Source organism: Falco naumanni, chromosome 5 (genome assembly GCF_017639655.2).
Source record: "Falco naumanni isolate bFalNau1 chromosome 5, bFalNau1.pat, whole genome shotgun sequence".
In the NCBI taxonomy this organism is placed as follows: Eukaryota; Metazoa; Chordata; class Aves; order Falconiformes; family Falconidae; genus Falco; species Falco naumanni.
In genome coordinates, this window is record NC_054058.1 from 91,747,852 (window position 1) to 91,765,352 (window position 17,501).

The window sequence follows — 17,501 nt, forward strand, 5'->3', positions numbered from 1 at the left end:
CTGCAACCACATCAATGGCTATGTAGAGTAGAACAACCAGGTACTCCTGGGAGAGACGACCTAAGCAGACACCACCCTTTCATATCCTAACAATGGTATTTACTTGAAGAGAAGAAACCACAGGGCGCTGATCATCTGTCTGCGTTACTATTTCCAGACCAGCTGAACGCTCACATGAAGGATACGACCCTCCTGTGTCTGTACTCAGCGCTGGTGAGGCTGCACCTCGAACGCTGTGCTTGGGTTTGGGCCCCTTACTACAAGACATTGAGGTGCTGGAGAGTGGCCAGAGATGGGCAACGGAGCTGGTGAAGGGTCTGGGGCACAAGTCTAATGAAGGGCAGCTGATGGAGCTGGGGGTGTTTAGCCTGGAGAAGAGGATTGATTCAGGGGGGACCTTATCACTCTCTGCAACTCCCTGACAGGGGCTGTAGGCAGGTGGGGGTCGGTCTCCTCTCCCAGAAAACTAGAGACAGGACAAGAGGAAATGGCCTCAAGCTGTGCCACAGGAGGTTTAGATTGGATAACAGGAAGAATTTCTTTATGGAAAGGGCGGTCAAGCATTGGAACATGCTGCCCAGGGAGGTGATGGAATCACCATCCCTGCAGGTGTTTTAAAAATGCATAGATGCAGTGCTTGGCAACATGGTTTAGCGGTGGACTTGGCAGTCCTGGGTTAGCAGTGGGACTTGATCTCAAAGGTCTTTTCCAACATAAGTGGTTCTACGATTCTCTTGATGGTTGGAAAACCAGAATGAAGATGCCTTCAACAGTTGATATGTGGGCAACAAGTGATGAGATGGTGGAGCAATGCACACTGAAACATTTAAAAGGACCCACCACCACTGCAGCTGACTTTCAGAAGCAAATTCCAACAAAACACTTCTCCTCTAAGTTTTCTGTTAAGGAATGACAAACCAGCCCCAGGTGGAACAGAAATGTGCTAAGCACCAATGGCCAACCCACCCCCCTCCTGGGGCAGGAATCTTCCTTAAGTTGGCATGGATGTACCAACAGGACAACATTTAAAGGAGGATATGGCCATAAAGCCCCAAACCCAGTTTCAGGACAGCTGGAAATCCAAAGTTGAAATACATTTAAAAGACAGAAGTTAACCCAACAAATGCTGGAAAAACGCCTGTCTGAAACCTCAGCCAAATCCCAATGCTTCCTTAATGGCAGCAAGCTGTAAGATTTGCAGTTCCACCTTGCACTTGAGCAGCACCAGACCAAGTGGAGCCAGCGCTCCCTGGAGAAACGCCGAGCCCTTGATGTGCTGCTGGCAAAACAGCCAGTGCCAGCGTACAGCCTTCCACCCTGCCGCAGCCCTGCCTTGCCGAGCTCACCCAGAAAGCCCATCTCATCCAGTGTATACAGATCCACTTTCAGTCTTGAGGTGAAAAACACATATAAAACAAGACAACTGCACAGCCCTCTCAAAGATATGTCCCTCCATGCCTGGATACAAAAGACTCATGGCCTCAGCTGCTGCCTGGACCATGGGAGAGCCAGCCACCTAAGACACTAGCAGCTTCCACGAGAGAGATTTTTCGCCTTTTTCTGAGCCAAAAGCACTACTGCCATCCTTGCCACTTGCTTCTAAGCATCATCCCAGGTTCCTCCTTCTGTCACTTTGCTCTTTGATGGCTCAACTCAGCATCTCTTTCTATGTTAGGAGTTGAGACATGGATCATTACCTGTTGCTTCACCCTGATGCTTCCCTACCACGCTACGTGCTCTTCGCTGCATGCGGGTTAACTCAGGTTTGAGCTGTGTCCCAGGTGAAAAAAAAAAAAAAAGAAAAGAAAAAGATAACTGAACTGTGCTGGAGAACCATCCATATGTTTAAACTGAAAGCTCCTTACATGTGAAAGAAATGGCATTTGAAAGACTAATTACTGAACACCTGGTGATCCCATTGCCATCTCCTGCTCAGCCCCCGCCCCCCGAAATTCTGTTGCAAGAAAGCAGATTCAGTGCATAAAACCAGGAAAAATATCACTCGAGACTAGATTTAACAGAAACCTTGCAGTAATGAACTGTGCCCTACTTATCCTTCAGCAGTAATCCTGCATGGTACACAGGGTAAAAGCAAAGATGTCTGCATTTGCTGGCATCTAGCAGCACTGGGTATGTTCCAAAATAACACTCCTTTCAAGGCTGAAGATTTGTTCAAGCTCTGTTACTGTGCTAATTCTACTGCTGTACTAGTATTCTACAAAGTGTATTATTTTGCTGAAGAATATATTAATAATTACTGTATAATGTACTATCAGATAAAATTCTGAATTTTTTCCTGCGTGAAGGGAGATCTATGATGGGAAGTGGACAAGTATCTACCCATCACTTCACAAGCTGAAACGCACAGAGGAAAATGCCCTGTAAGCAGCTTACAAGTGAAACGATGCAGCTGGGTACCAGTGCAAGGAGTTTGTTAATAACAATATGCTGGGTAAGGGTCGTATCAGTATAAATAGTGAAGACACATCACATCATTTCCTCTGAAATTACTGCCCAGGTGAAAAAAAGATAGTGCTACATGAAAATCTTTCCTATTAATTTCTTTTGTTATATATTTTCCACAGATAATTTAAGATGCACATCTGTTCTAATTAGTGAAAACCTGGGCTTGCAATGACTGATGTGAACAATTCGACTGACTGAAAATAAATCAGAACAGCAGTAGATTTCTAAATTAGAGGCATTATATGCTTGGTTTCATCATCACAGGATCCATCCTTTACCAGATAAGGTCTGTATTTCAGAAGATCTAAAGCTTTGCTCCCCACATCCTTAAACTATGCTCACATGGAACATAATAGAAGGTAAGAGATGAAGAGATGAAGAGCTGGTGTGGGTGGTCTAAAATGTTACTGATATATAACAAGAGGAAAGAGGATAAGACCAATTTAAATTTTCCTAATACTTGAGCCTCAAGCACAGCACTGAAAAGCACAGACAGGGAAATGGCTAGGCAGAACACAGCATAGGCAAGTGAGCACAGCACTGAGCACAGCACAAGTCAGAAACCAAGCTGATTTTCCTCTCAAATTTCCATTAATCTTTGCTTTGCTGTAGACCAAGGACTGTGTATCCCTAAAGATATGGCTTTTGTGGGAATTAAATGTTTCACTCTGAACAGTTCATACATTTTCAATAAGAAAGCTTCTGACTTCTCATTGTCTTTTAAGCCCTTCAGAAGCATCTTAAATGGATTTAGATCAAAAGGCTCAGAAGGTCAAAATTTAAATCAAATCAGGCTAAGGAAACAAATTACTTTAAAGAAAATCACTAATGTGATCATTCATCTCCTTAAAATGCTTGTTAGAACAGGAATATTTCAAAATTACACATTCTGCTCTGACATAAACTTTAACATCAGGTGCTGATGGTACAGAAAGATTTTAGACCCAATTCACAGTTTCACTAATTCCCCATTACTTTGTTCTAACAATAGTAAAACTACTCAAGGACTGCTCTTACACCACACTTCCGTGTCTGGATTATCAAGATGCTGATAATCTACAATTTACCAACTTAGTCTCTGGTGTAACACAAATATATTGGATTTTGAAAAATCTCCTTTAAAGAGATTTTTAAAGTTTCCTGTGTAGAGTCCTGACTTTTGTATCATGCCAATCCAAGTAAACAATATAAATTAATGCCAAGCTTATTGGCTCATCTTTTCACCTGAAGCCTGGTCATGGGAAGAGGCCCAAACAGACATAATGTAGAGTAGTTGCTGTTTGGATTGAGAAAGGTTTTTGTGGAAGATGCTTGGGAACAACTAAGATTGTTTATCCACAGGCAATTACTCATCCTGTGGAAGAATCTGGACCCTGACATTTGGGTTCATTCTCCCAACTTCGAGCTCCTCTGTTTCTGCTAAGGATATTTAGTTGTCTGACCAGACCCCTAACTATCTTTAAATTACTCAAAGGACAGACAAAGTACCAGATTAACTGTGTAGTAATTTAGTGGTAGTCAGACACGTAACTAAGGAGAACTTTGGAAACCACCTCTACCTTGTCTGTCAAGTGGCCTCTCTAATCCACCTATACACAATCAAATTAGTTGCATTAGCACAACCCATAGAAACCAGTGAAACCATAAAGTATAGTTTCACTATGAATCAGTATATACTGATCCAAAGAAAAATCTATTCCTTTCAGTGCTTAATTTTTATATATACACATGATAAGATGCTATCTGAAGTATTAAGCAAAGCATAACTCTTTCCTGAAGGCAAACAGATTAATTTAAACTTGACCAACGTGTGAATCAAAACTTCCTAAGCCTTCTCACAGTTCCCTAGCAATGGGCTTCTATACCTCAGAGAAGATGCACTGCAGCTCCACGCCCCTCTGGAGAAGTCTGCATCTACTGCTCTGACCTTAGAGTTTACATGCAGAAATAACTCATCCATTAAACCAGATGTTGCTGAAAATATGCAGATGAAGCTTCTTGCAACAGATGATGGCAATTAAAAAAACAGAAAAGAACAAACAGATGCAGCCTTCAAAAAACGTACCCATAAAATTTCATGGTATCCAGCTAGACATTGCTTAACCTTCATTACATAAAAATACCAGCAGTGTTTTGGGACAGTCATTGAAGCTTTTTGCTTTAACTGACAAAGAGTTTTTAAAATATCAGCATGCACTTCAAAAACTTGGCAAAATAGTTTAGTTCACAGCAAAAAAGCAAACTGCACATCAGCAGATTGCTGACGCGTTCGCACATGACGGAAAATCAGTCCTTATCATGCTGAGGCCCCCTGCTTTAGGACCTAGGCGTTATACCTATATACTGTGGGTGATTTCCTGCACAAAGAACAGCCACCAGGGCACTTTAATGAGTGACAGCTATAGTAATTGCTGCTGTCCAAAATAATTCCAAAAAATCTTAAACTAAAGAGGCAAAGCCAGTTCCTTTCTCCATGCAATGCTTTCCATGCCAAGTAAGTTCAGTAGCAGCTACTAAGAACAGTAACAACAGGAAAATGATTCTCCTCAAATCAAATGACAGACGTTTCATACCCTGCATCTGGGAAACTGAAAGCACATATACAAAGATATATTAATAAAACCCCAAACCCCAGAAGCTTGGTTGCTTTGCCCATTACAGAGTCAAAGAGTTTAGAGGTGCCTTCTTTGTTGCATGCTGTAGGTTCTAACAAGGTTTTATGTTTAAATCAGCATTTCTTACAGATCTGCTTGGAGACAGCACATAACATGTATAGAAATAACTGTCAGTTACTCACACTGAGCATCTTTTCCCTTACTGGCTGTAAGACCTTCTGATCCCTCTTTTATCTTCATTCTTAAAAAAGAAACGGAGATTCTACAGACTGCTAAAATCTCCTAAAATCAATCACAAGGAATATTTCACTACAGCTTATACCCACTATTAAACTAAAAAATTACTTAATATTTCATTTAAAAAAGTAGAAGCCCCTACTGAAATGATTACTTCATAGAAATATCTGTCTCTAACACATAACTGCCTTCCATCACACTTGGACAGCTGCACTCTTCGCTGGGTCAGAAACTGGCTGGCCGGCCGGGCCCGGCGGGTGGTGCTGAGCGGAGTCACATCCCGCTGGCGGCCGGTCACAGGGGGTGTCCCCAGGGCTCCGTGCTGGGGCCAGCCCTGTTTCATGCCTTTATCAATGGCCTGGGCGAGGGCACCGAGCGCACCCTCGGCCAGTTTGCAGGTGACACCGAGCTGGGGGCAGTGCTGATCTGCTGGGGGGCAGGAGGCTCTGCAGAGGGGGCTGGGCAGGCCGGGCCGATGGGCCGAGGCCACTTGTAGGAGGTTCAACAGGGCTCAGCGCCGGGTCCTGCCCCTGGGTCACACCAGCCCCACGCAGCGCGACAGGCTGGGGCAGGGGGCTGGGAACTGCCTGGGGGGAAAGGGCCTGGGGGGGGCTGGGTGACAGCCCTGGGCAGGAGCCAGCAGGGTGCCCGGGGGGCAGGGCGGCCAACGGCATCCTGGCTTGTGTCAGGGACAGTGTGGCCAGCAGGACCAGGGCGGTGATCGTCCCCCTGCACTGGGCACTGGTGAGGCCACAGCTTGAATCCCGTGTTCAGTTTTAGGTCCTCACTACAGGAAAGACATCAAAGTGCTGGAGTGTGTCCAGAGAAGGGCAACGGAGCTGGTGAAGGGTCTGGGGCACAAGCCCTGTGAGGAGCAGCTGAGGGAGCTGGGGTGGTTCAGCCTGGAGAGGAGGAGGCTCAGGGGGGACCTCACTGCTCTCTGCAACTCCCTGACAGGGGCTGTAGGCAGGGGGTGTCGGTCTCTTCTCCCAGATAACAAGCAACAGGACGAGACGAAACAGCCTCAAGCTGTGCCACAGGAGGTTCAGGTTGGATATTAGGAAAAATTGCTTCCCTGAAAGGGTGGTCAAGCATTGGAACAGGCTGCCTAGGGAGGTGGTTGAGTCACCGTCCCCGCAGGTATTCAACAGTCCTGCAGACGTGGTGCCTGGGACATGGCTCAGTGGGGGACTTGGCATGGTTAGGTTTACAGTTGGACTCAATGATTTTAAAGGCCTTTTCCAACCTAAATGGTTCTATGATAATCAGTCATGTCAGAAGACACACCTGCATGAGACTTGTTATGCTGTTCCAATTTACCTCTGTTCCCAGCCACCTGGTCACAGGTTTTACATTATTTATTTAGCTAAAAATCTTTGGAGTTTGAATTCAAACACTTGCATTTTCCCAAACTGAGAAACTTCAGTTTTGCATCTGCATCTGAATCTGCTCAATAAATAAGTGCTGGAGCTGTTATTCAATCTGAATAGACTGAGCAACAGACTACCAAAGGACTGAAAACAGGAGCAATTTTTACCCATGACAAATAGTTCTCCAGTATTAATCACATCAAAGTGGTTCTTGAACGGTTGCTGTTCTGGACATTGCAGTATGTTTGTAACCACATATTAGTGGATTCTGAAGGGTGGGCAACATAGCTGCTTCGTCTCTTGGCAAAGGAAGAAGCTCAGCTGTCTGACTGCCAGTCATGGCATCGGTTCGCTGTGGGCGTGAGCAAGCCGCTTTTGTGTGATTAGGTAAGTCTGATCTCCCAATGAAAGATGTTCAGGTTTGGATCTGCTTCTGGATTGAAGGTTCTCCTTCATATTGCTGTATCCTACTCCCATCCTCTCAAAGTTCCACCTGCTACTCCATTCGATTTTTATCTTATACTGGTGCCTTCCCAGTCCTGCTGGCCACCTCCAGCCCGCTGGCTACAGTTTCCCACTCTGCTGTCACGCCACAAGTGTTTCAAGCTTCATTTTTCATCACGTCTACTAGGAGGGGAGAGAAACAAACCTCTGCTACTACCACGACACTGTCAGACAAGCGTCTCTCATCATCTTTCATGCTCTCCTTAGCATGAGAAATGGACTCAAACCAGGAAAAGGCAGAATAACGTTTGTATCTAGTGCTAAAGCCCAACCATCTGAGATTTCACAACAGCTGACAGCACCCGTTAGCCACACATGTACACCAGTCCCAGCTACAGCACACTTAAGAACTGGGAGCAGAAATAAGAAAATACCTGGTTTTTTGTTATAGAAGAACATACAACTAATCACACTACACGTAGACTGACTTATTTTTCTTTCCAAGCTTTTTCCTACTCTTCTAAAGTATCAGATGATAATAAAAGTGTCAGGAAACACCTGACATCTCTGTGCTCTACAGAGAGCCCTATCCTAGTGCTAATTCTGATCCTGACTGAGTACACTTGGTTTAACCCAGTACAAACTAAAATTAACTAGTAATAATTAAATTATACGATTTTATAATCATGACCAAATTATAAATTATTCAAATATTATATTAATAATGCATAAACTTGTGAGCAGTCATACAACTATGAAAAAAAAATCATCTGTTCACTTAAGTAGAAGTCATACTTACAGAATTTTAATGGGCAGAATTCAAATTAAAACCTGATCAAAATGCAAAATCTTAATTAGTTTTGAGCATAAGCATCTTAGCGGAATATCACTGTCATTCACGCATTTCTACATATCATCATTTTAACTACTTTAATCACTAGACAACAGGTCACAGTTTCAAAGTAATGTATTTTGTGTTTCTTTTTTAACATTGGACATTTTCAGATACAAATTTAGCTGTTCATCTGAGGGAAAAAGAGAAGGAATGTGGCTTATTTATTTCATTTTTTTTTGTAAAAAACCTTGAAACGGCCCAAATTTTCAACAAAGAAATGAAACGAGACAAAAGGATCATATATTTTTGAGTTTGTTTCTTTGTTCAAAAAGTTCTTTTAGCACTGTTTTCTGAAAAAAGAAAATTTGAAATATTTATTTATATATAAAGAAAAAAGCATCCTATAAAAATAATTTACATAACCCCCTCAAATATCTAAATATATTACTGCACAAACTGAGTGTACAGAGGTCCAGTCTATATCCATTTATGTCCAAGTCTCAACAAACAGCTGGCAGAAGACAGCTTGGTTAATACCTGGCTAAGGACTTCACAGGTTGAAATCATAGCTGTAAAAATTAGATGCAGTATTCTCCAGTTAAGAAGCCATGACAAAAATAATTTTATTATATATACCCAGAAGACTACTTCAAGGTTTGAAACTGTAAAATTCAGTGACACTGACAGTAGTTAGTGGTAATTCTAAGTTGGAGAATCAAATACTAATGCATACGATAAAAAAACAAGGGTACAATCCGGTAATTATTTCAGGATAGATTCTTCATAAAACTGAGTAAATAGTTTAAAGACAGTTTTTTGGTAAAGATGGAGATTATTAATATATATTCCGAAGAGCTTTTTCTCAATTTAAATTATGACTCACTTATTAGCTTCAGAAGTTAATATTCAGTTGTAGAAAACTTTTCTCCGAAATATCAGCAAAAGCTGCACTGGAACTAGACATTATATGAGGTTAAAGTTACAGCAAGGTAATGTTAAAGGAGGAGCAAAGCCCACATCTGCTACATGTTTTCATGAGAAGACACAAGAATATATTTTTGCAACTTTAAAGATGATTCTGTGCATTTACAAGCTACAAAGAATATGAAAAAGCAGCAATGAAAGAGAGTGCACCATTTCCGGTGAGGCTCAGAAGGCAACAGCAGGCGATGTAAGATTTCTACCTTTTTTTCCCTTTCCAAGGATGTATTCCAATGGTTTACAGACAACTTACATCTGCGTACTTTAAAGACCAAGACCTTCAGTAATTTCTCCTGCTTTTTCATTTATAGAATACAAACCCTGGTCTAAAAAAAAGAAAAACAAACAAAGAAAAACAACAACCAAAAAAAAAACCCAACCAAAACAACAGCCACACAAGTGTTTCAGAAGCACTAAACTATCTGAAAGTCCTTACTGAAATCTTCTTATTATGCAAATAAACCCTGGGTTCATCCCTTTCATTGACAGGCACACCCTGTTGCTGAAGTCTGTGCCTGTACAAGAGGTTGTGCCTGCTGGTCCACTGAAATTCCAACTCTCAACACAAAACTTTGTTCATATCCTTGCACAATTTTACTAACCCTAAATCTTTTACCTCTTTTGTTCCTCTTTTATCTTGCAGCTTCCAAACTACTGATGTGCATGAGAATTCCAGCCACTTTATAAACACAGTGGTGGGCTCCAACAGAGTGCCATCAGCAAGTCATGAAGCCTCCCAGATTCCAGTGCCGTATCCAAAAAAGTCTAAGCCAATCCTCACAAAAAAGCAAGATCCAGTAAGAGGCAGAGAAATAGTTCGGTCCTAATTCTCATACTGAACAATTGCAATTGGCTAAATGCTGTAGTTTTCACTAATTCTTACTTTCAAGTATGATTGACTCTCAGAGAACTTTACTGAGGTGCAGATCAGCAAAGAACGTTTAGAAATTTGGGTAAATATGATGAAGGTGACACTGCCCAACATTTTGAAGCCTTTGTCATGGTCAACAGATAATTTAGTACTACAGTAGTATCAAGAAATATAAGCAAAACACTGCATTCTGCCAGACAGAGTGGAAAAAATGCCATGTGGTAGAGGGTACAACCCACTGCTGTAACACCTAAAGCATCATGCATTTACATGCAGGTCTGGACGGAGACGTGACGGGTGTGATGGGGCTGTGGTTCAATGACATAAGTTGTTTGCACAACAGCTGGTGGAACAAGAGAATTACGGCTACCACTGCCTTGGCCGCTACTGCACATTTTCCCTTCAATCCTGTTCACAGCAATCACAAATTGAAAAGAAACATCTTGTGCCGCAGCATGGGCACAGGCACACGGCAAGCCCTCGCAAGAAGTGGCATCTAGGAATATTTAATTGGTTGTGAAAGAGATGTCATTTCACAAATTTTAAACAACACAAGCACAAAGCTATCTCCACATGACAGCCAGCAAAAAGGTAGCGCAGAGGCATTCTGGAAACAGAATGAGCCATTATTTCCCTCCCAGCAGCCATCAGGGTTGAGAAAGACTCGTGGACTCCTTATGACCCTAGACTGTGCATTAAAGTTTGTTTAGTGGTTTTTCTGTGGTTATACAGAAATAGTTCACTTTTGGAACAAACAGCTCCAGCAGCGAGCGTGCAGACACACCTGTGCCTTCATCCAGTCATTGCTGCTGAAAGGAGGGAGTGATCATGAATGATTTGGCCATTTCTTCTGACAGACATACCTTTGGGGCATCTCAGTGACAAGCTTAACTGGACTGTGGCTACCAGTCACCTGGGGGGCTCCCGGAGCTAACCTGTGCCACAGAATGCTTTCCACCAAAACCCAGGCAGGTTTGGTCACACTCCTCTACTCACAGGTGGCTGCAGGCAGGCAGGCTTCATTCTGTTAGAGCTCTTTCAGGACAAAAATGCTTATAAATGTAGGACTCGAATATATTTTGTTAAAAACAGACTGGCATTTAGCATCTGTGACAGACTAGCATATTAAATATTTCAGTTGTGTGCAAACCCCTCTGTGTAGCTCAGCGCTCCTGGTCTTTCCCTGGACTGGAGTGGTTCTGCCGCTCCTGGCATTTCCGTGTGGAAGTTCTGGGTCATCCTTGCTCTAACATGTTTGAGAGCTTATGGATGGAGCACCAGGCTCCAACCAAATTACTGAAAGAACTGGGGTAATCGAATTGGGGAATTTCTAGCTTCTGTTTCCAGATCCAAAAGCATTTAGTCATTCTGATTTTACCTCCTTGCAGCACCAATACTTAATAATTAAATTACTGAAACAAACTGTTCTGAAGATTATGATGTCAAACACGGCATTTTAGAATTTTCTGCAAGTTTACTATAAAATAAATCTCTACCTAATGTTTAATCTCATTTGTTTTTTCACCTGATTTTACATTTCACCTGCTTAATAATCAGCATTTCTAAAGTTCTTTTGGTTACAACACAAACACCAACAAGCTGCCTATTCACTGTAGAAGAACCAATTCTCCCAGGAGAATCTTCCCTGTAGTATATGAAGACAGATTGTCCCAAGGAATGCTGGTAGAAAGGGCTGAGTGCAAGGCTCAATAATAACAAGTATCAATACTTTAAGATTAATTAAAGTATTATTAACAGAACAACATGCAAAAATTGCTGGCATGACGTAACAAAGTCTATTCTATAAAACACAGGCAAAGGACAGCTGCAAACAAAGAACAGCATCTTTTATCCATCGGTCAAGGAACTACAAGATAGCTTAAGGTCAACATTTTAGACATCTGAAGTTGAGTAAAACAAACTCTATCCAGATTTCTTATTCTTACTTGCACTTACAAGCAACTGTTACTGGTGCCTGTCCTGTACACCATGTGTCAGCAGTATTAGCAAAAGAATGTCATCAGCATCTCAAAAGCATCACTTGAGTTACAACTGACAAAAGTAATTCTAAGCCTATGGTCGAAAAAGGCCAAAACCAAAAAAAGCAAGGTGGTGTAACTCAGTATGAAGGTAACTTAACAGAAATATTCACTGGAAGTTCAACTTCCAAATGAAATTGGTTCTATTTCAATGTTACAATCTCATTTTTCGGAACGCTTCCAAACACTCCAGAAAACAATAAAAAAAAACGAGAAAAATTTATTGCTTTTAATTATCCCAAAGTTTAAGATGTACAAAGTATTGAAAAAAAAATACTTTCACGTTGAAACCTGGTATATGAAGTTAGTAGATAACAGCGAGATTTTATAGCTCAATTTAGAAAGACCAAGCAAATTTAGAAAGACCAAGCAAATCCCACCCAAACCCCAAACTCAAAACACAGCTGGGACACGCTGACACAACTATAACAAGTGACCAGATGTTGCACTGACTGGTGAGCACTGCTGATTCAATTCATCACCCAGATAACTTCCTTGGCAAGTTCCAGACAGGCTGCCTGCCCTGCCAGCGGAGTGCCAGAGTCATGCTGCTGAGATTCTAAAGCTACTGCACTTGCTGCTTACACCACGCAGCAGTCCCTGCGCCTTGGAGTCTGCCACACCGCCACCCTGCAGAAATGATTTTCCACAGAGCTGCTGAAACCTTAAAATCAGAATCAACCACATATTTCAATGGGAAGCGAAGAGAGAAAAAAATATTTATCCTTCTGACATTTCCACTGAAATCAAAAGGAAAGTGCGTGCGGGTAAAAATAATTTTCTGAATTTGCTTTTTTTGTTGACCCTGAAACAAAAATTGTAAGGACAAGTAAGATCAATGTTACATGTATTAACACACATTTTTTAGCACTTCCCTGCTCTATTTAATTTCTAGTTATTGACATACGTATAAAGTTTATATTGTAATAGGTCTAACAATAACCTTTTGGCAAACTTAACCTTCCATCTGAAGTACTGAACCGTTACATTCAATTCCTGTAGCAGCAGTTTAGATATTTAATATTAAAATATTACATTTTAACTATTGCCAGCAACTGTCTTTCTGCTACTACAATGGAAATCTATTCAGACTAAAAGTCCTGAGATCTTGCGTTCGTTGCTGCAAACAGATGATGGAAAAGTGTTTTTAAAAAGGAGCTTTTCCCTGATTCCAGTAGGTGGCAATAGCTCTGCCCCAAAAAGCTCAGAGAAACTGGTGCTTCAGAAGGGGGATGAAGCACTGCACCCCTGCCCGCACAGGCAGTACTGGGGAGGCTCTGGATTAACTCCACCAACACAGCAATACTCCACTGTCAGCCCTAAAATTCACTGGAAATCACTAATGTAACTGAAAAAGGAGCCCCAAGGAAATTTAAATAATACTGTAAGGCCACTTATACCAAGATAATTATTTCACACCTGATTTGTAAGAGTGAGCACGTAACATAGTGCTGCTCTGGTTTGATTTGTGCATGCAGGTGCAATATCTATGCCAAATCTAAGGAATTTTATAAAATACAGAAATTGTAACTGATTACACTAACTTTAGCTCATGACATCTATAAGCAATGGGTAGCAAAGTCTTCACTGTTACATGAAACTCAAAGTTTGGGATCCGGCAGCAGCAGAACTCAGCAGAAATTGAAGTAATCATCTATCTTCGGTGGCTTCTGACAACTAAAAAGAACTTGACATAAGTAAGTGCTTTTTGGCAATAATTATTTTGCCAAGAAAATATGCTAAATGGGAACATACATAATCTGAATCACAGGTCTGAAGAACTAAATAATCATGCAGAACCTCAAACTCATCTCTCATTATCATCTATGCAAAGCTAATGTGACAGCTGTGGAAAGCTACAGGAAAAAAGAGTCTATACATCCTACAAGCAAGAAGAAATGCCCAAAGTGCTGCTGTTCAGAAGTATGACCTACCATCTGACAAACTGCCCATATCCTAGCCTGTACTAACTGACAAGCTGAGTTAAAATAAGGTCACAACTTTAAATCAAATGAATCAATAACTCCAGCTCATCTTGTGCCAGTGAGGGATTGATGTTACTGCCTCCTTTCTCAAGGAAATGAGCCACACATGCAGACAGCGCATACAAGAATTTATATGAATTAAACTCATCAAACATATTGAATTATTCAACAGTCCTAATGCAGAAATATGTTAATTTATTTCCCCTCATAAAGAAAAATCTCCTCTAAAAACTTCATCCTTTTAAGAAGGGAAGACATCAGTTTTACTGTATCAGATGGTGTGATTACTCAAGAGTTACTTATTACAGAAAAAAGGTGTGTAAGATTTGGATTAGTGATGCTGTTAAAGGTATAACAAAAAATTTGGATTCCGGATCCTCTATGGAGGGCTGTGTTCGACCCTACTGAATGTTCTTTATCAATAAATATCCCCAAACACGTGCACCTTTCTAAAATATTTTCCACTTAATATTTTAAAATATTAAAAAACAGAGAAAATTTCAATTTAGTAAATCTATTTCAGACTGTAAAAACCTGACAGAATTTGCTGAGACAATTTTCACTGAGGACTTTTATTTAAATCCAAACTTCAGCGTCAATGACCAAATAGATGTGAAAAACAACTAATGGAAGTAGTCCCCTCTTGGAAAAAAAATGCACATGCTCCCAAATATGAGTCAGTTCCTTTTGCTTTGGCTCCAAGGCAGAAGGGGAAAGCCCCCAGTCTCTCCCACCAGCAGCTCCCTGCACACTCGCACCCTCCGGTGAAGCATCCTCCTCTGCCCCTCTCTCCAATCCCCTTGGCTGAGGAGAGCACCAGGGCTGTGCTCTGCCCCTGCTGTGACACTGCCCTGGGAGAACCCTCCTGGTGAGGCATGGACGTCTTTCAATCTGTCCCTAAAAAGACGAGCAGCTGAAGAAGCTAATTAGCAGCAGGCTTCTACAGGCAATAAATGACACTCTTCTCCAATGTACATTTCATAAGGGGGAAGAGAGAGAAAAAAGCTGCAGGAATTATCCACGTACTCTAAGCAGACTGACAAGAGACTGCCAATTCTCTCATACACGTTGGCATTTCTTTGCCTTCACTTTCCTATCTATCTTTCAGACATGCTTTTTACATGGGAAATGGTATTTTCCTTCTAGTCCCATCTCAGCTGATGACAGAATGACTGAAACGAGCAGAAAGCTTGCACTTTCAACAGAATGTAAATTCAAATTTTAATCACCACAGCATCTTCTTCCTTGGACCACTTTTAACCGATGAAGACACTGACTCAAACATTTTCCCACCACAACTTTTCCTGACACAAACTAGCATTTGGACATCTTTTAGCTCAAGGGCCACTTTTGCTTTTCTGTTCCAGTTACCTCAATGTTATAGCACCTGAAGTAGTTGTAACAAGTAACCCAAACAGCTGTCAGCATGTGTCTCTTCATCATCCTCTACCAGAATGCCTTTAAAGAGTAAGGTCTGGAAGCAGTCTTTAGTGGCAAAGGGCAATAGAAATAAACAGGTAGAGAACAAATGTACAAACAATGTTTCAAACTAACCAGTCCTGCTTTAAAATCCTATTTTGCGCTGGGTGTCTCCAACAAATATATTTTGTCTTCAGCATATAGTCTAAACGTTTCCAGAGCCAGAATACATTCATTTCATAAGAGGACTGACTACGAGTCTGTTTTGTCATCCCTTTCAAGCATCCAGAATTTACCATTGGTCGAGTAGATATAATGAGTTAGAGCTATTAATAGAAATTACTAAGTGATTACCCTAAAGGAATGTAAATAGTTTCACAGTTCAGATTATCATGTCGCTCTGCTCATTATTTTACACCTACAAAGGACCTAACCTTAGTTCAGGTATTAGATCCAGTCAAAAATTAAGTAATAAATAAAAAGGGCTTCCCCCCTGAACATTTAAAAAAGTAATGAAGAGACCATATCTTCTGCTAAAGATCAACAAAATTCCACCCTCAATGTAAATAATTTAAGTACATACATAGATTTTACCGTATTTTTAAACGCTTAAGGAGATCTTACTATGGTTATGAGGCCCATCACAAAATAATTTCCTTTTAAAAGAACTGAAAAACGTGATGCCTTGAAGATTTGAGCAGGAGGAGTGGCTGAAAGGATCAGAACATTAAAATTGCACCTATTTCTCAACCTGCTCCTGCCTCACCAATAACAAAGGCTTCATCTACGATTGAGGACACAATATTCTGCATCACTGTATCCTTTTCTTCTTCCTATTTGCTCTTACCAGTTAGCAGAGATGGCATTAAAATATGCATACGAGATTTCTTAAGTTCCTCTTCTACCTCCCTAGCTCTCCAGAATCGCACCAGTACGCGCAGCCGTTAGACTGCGATTACACTAATAGCTCCTCCCAGAAAAGACCTCGTGCCTTAGCTTAGGCTGACAAAGACTGCAAACAGTTTCAGATCTTTTCTTCGTTTCTCTTTTTGCACAGCTCACTAATGTATATTGGATATTATTATGCTGAAGTACACAATCCTAACCAAATAGGCCAAACAGCTTTCCATCCTGCCACCCAGCTGCTCCAGGTTTCCATACCTCGTGGTAGTGGTGAAGATAATAAATCAAAATGTAACTCTATTCGAAACCACATACGTTTGGGGTTTCTTTCCTAGATGATCCCGGACAGGAGAGGGGGTTTTCTATATTCTGGTTCCTACTGAAGTGATGAATATTTCAATTTAGTAAACATATAGCATATTGCCCAGAACGGAATTTCTCTAAGAGTACTGGTTATAATCGCAGCTCTTCTGAGTGCTGCCGATATACATGCAGATGTAAATAATCTGTAGATCCTGCTACTTTCCTGAATCATTTACTCCCTCTACTACCTTTCCACTTGGCAACTGTGAGAAGCATAATCCTTTGTATAATCTGCATCTGCTGATCTGAAGACTTGGTAAAATAAACACTAGTTTCTCCTCTAACTGCTGTTGAGTTAAGCAGCACTTTTCACTGCAGGCCCTTGTACAAAGATTCCAAACCACCATTTCAGCAATAAAATCTTCTACCGATACTTAATGCGTGACAAAACAAGCAATGTCTGCCCCCAGACAGAGGAGTGCTTCATTCCTGGAAGGCTGCTGTGGTGCTAGCCCTTCTGTGGTAACAGGGAAGGTCTGTATACCCATTCCCCACCACGTACTGAAAATGGATTCTCAGTCCTTAAATGTGTGAATACGTACATACATTTTTTTGGCGTCAGTAAAGCAGACACAGCAACTTTTACAAATGTACTTGTCACATTGCAAAAGACAGTGACTAGCAAAACAAAGTTAATGAACTTATTTATGTCTGTCTTTATTCACAAGCAGCAAAAGGAACCTGACATTTCTAGAAAAATCTAATGTCGCTACAAAGAGAAAGTATTCCAATCATTTTAACAGTCTCATCTGGTATGCATTAGACAACAGGCAACACTGTATGAATGTAAAGCTCCCCAGAATACTCCTGAGGCTGTGGCAGACACTGGCATGTTCCCCACTGGACATAAACCAGGCTGTTGTCTGAGAATCCAGCTAACGAGCTCCCATGTTTTGTTTGTGTTTTTTTTTTTTTTTTAACCACTGGCATCTAGTTAGTGTCCAGGCTCAAATGCCAAGTCATTAGGCACATT

The 17,501-nt window shown here is 41.2% G+C and overlaps 1 protein-coding gene across 2 annotated transcripts in view; it reads right to left on the reverse strand.

Annotated features, from left to right (window-relative positions):
- The window catches only part of SLC2A13 (solute carrier family 2 member 13), a 169,381-nt gene that overhangs the window by 8,795 nt on the left and 143,085 nt on the right, over nucleotides 1-17,501 (reverse strand). The window lies entirely within an intron of this gene.